General features: G+C 50.9%; 1 pseudogene; it reads right to left on the bottom strand.

Annotated features, from left to right (window-relative positions):
• Positions 1-636: 636 nt before the first annotated feature.
• LOC114206199 (synaptobrevin homolog YKT6 pseudogene) lies at positions 637-1,193 on the bottom strand (annotated as a pseudogene).
• Positions 1,194-2,005: the final 812 nt, after the last annotated feature.

The raw sequence follows: 2,005 nt of genomic DNA, 5'->3' as shown, positions 1-2,005 counted from the left end.
TAAGCGACTGCCTTTGGCTCAGGTCATGATCCTGGAGTCCCGGGATCAAGTCCCACATCGGGCTCCCTGCTCAGCAGGGAGTCTGCTTCTCCCTCTGACCCTCTTCCCTCTCATGCTCTCTATCTCTCATTCTTTCTCTCTCTAATAAATAAATAAAATCTTTAAAAAAAAAAAAAAGAAAGGCTGCACAGCCTGGGATCCCAGCCCGAATGGCACTCACCATGCCCACCACAGGGCAGGAGATGCAGGACAGTGCGCCCCGCAGAAGGACGTGGTGGTTGCCCTTCAACCTGCTTGGTCCCAAGAGTCGGAGTAAGGGTTCCTCTAGATTCTTCAGATCTGAAGAGGTAGTTTTATTTTATGAGAGTCACTCAGAATTTAAGGTTTCATTGGGCCCAATACTATACCTTTGGGGGCCTCAAATGATCTTTTCAAAAATTACTAGACATGTAGATTTGCATGTGCCCCAGCCCCAGGTCCCTCCTACAACGGCTCAGTTCCCCCTCCAGGAGCTCCAAAGTGAAAGATGAGAGTGACCCCATGCGGGTGTCTCCAGGGCGGCTCCGCTTCCACAGGGGCTACGGTTCTGATGTGAATGACCGTGACATTTCAGCACAGGGGCCTCCCCGGCTGTCTTCATGTGATTGCACAGCCCAAGTCCTGTTTCTGGGCTGTTTCTGGGCATTAGACTGTGTTCCCAGCACTTCGGGTTTGGACACCAGGTCGTCTAGCTTCTCCCCTCGTTCCATGGTGCTGTGCAGAATGATTCTGGTCGTGTCCAGCTCAGCCCACACCTTGGGCATGGGGTCAGCTTCTCCGAGGTTCTAGTATCTCCTGAGGACGGTAGCAGGGGATCCGACTGGTCACTCTATCTTGTCGACCTGCTTGGAGAATTCATCTAGTACCTTCTCCGGCAGGGCAAAAGCCCCCAGGAATGGATATTCACTGTCCATTAGGACCATTCCTGCAAGGCTGTCGTTTTGGACGTAGAGGCGGTACAGACATTCTAGTTCTTTGACAGAAGCTCTGCAGCCTTCTGCCGAGGGCTCCACAATCAGTTGACTTGTGAAGGTCATGAACTCCTGAGCACTGGACCTCTGGAAGAAGCTGAAGGAGGACATGTCGTCCATGGCTTTGAGCAGCACCGCCTTGGGCTCGCCTTTGTACAGGACACTGAGGCCTAACAGCTTCATGGAGCTGCACCCTCCGGCCGCCCATCCAGGCCCACCTGGCCTCTTGCCCGACCACCCACCCAGGCCAGGTGACAGCTCTCAGGAAGAGCCCGGCTGCCCTCCTGGGCGCAGGAGGCTATGACAGGTGGGACACCAGCTTCTTCTTGACGAGGTCATTTTAAGAATAGATCAAGGAACCGGCACATTTAATAGAAGTGTTTTGCCAATAGCAGGAGACAGAGGGTCTAGTGTTGCTTTTGCCATTAACTAGCTCCATGACTTAGGAAAGACACTGAAACTTGAACCATCTGAGCTTCAATTTTTCTGGAAAAGAAAAGCTACATTAAATCAACAGTAGGGGGGCACCTGGGTGGCTCAGTCCGTTAAGCATCTGCCTTCGGCTCAGTTCATGATCCTGGGGTCCTGGGATCAGGCCCTGCATCAGGATCCCTGCTCAGCGGGGAATCTGCTTCCCCTTCTCCTACTCCCCCTGCCTGTGTTCCCTCTCTCCCTGTGTCTCTCTCTGTCAAATAAATAAAGTAAAATCTTAAAATCAATCAATCCATCAATCAACAGTAGTCACCTCAGAGGGATGGAAGATATTATGACCACTTGGAAGAGTGGGTGTGTGTGCTTAACACTCATGCCTGACACCAAGCTTATAAGAATGTTAGAGTTTAGGAGGGAGGAAACTAAGAAAGCAGGGGTAGATGTTCTGGAGATGCTTTTGATAGAAATAATCCCTGTCTTCATCCCCACCACTTCCTGATAGAGAATCTCTGGATTAGATCATATCTAGGATCCTTTTTGTCTCTAACATTATATGACCTACC

The sequence above is a fragment of the Eumetopias jubatus genome, unplaced genomic scaffold (assembly GCF_037043125.1).
Source record: "Eumetopias jubatus isolate StellerSeaLion01/CBP00866 unplaced genomic scaffold, mEumJub1_p1.0 scaffold_2, whole genome shotgun sequence".
NCBI lineage: Eukaryota > Metazoa > Chordata > Mammalia > Carnivora > Otariidae > Eumetopias > Eumetopias jubatus.
Note: the sequence above shows the minus strand (reverse complement) of the source record. Positions and strands in the feature narration are given on the sequence as shown.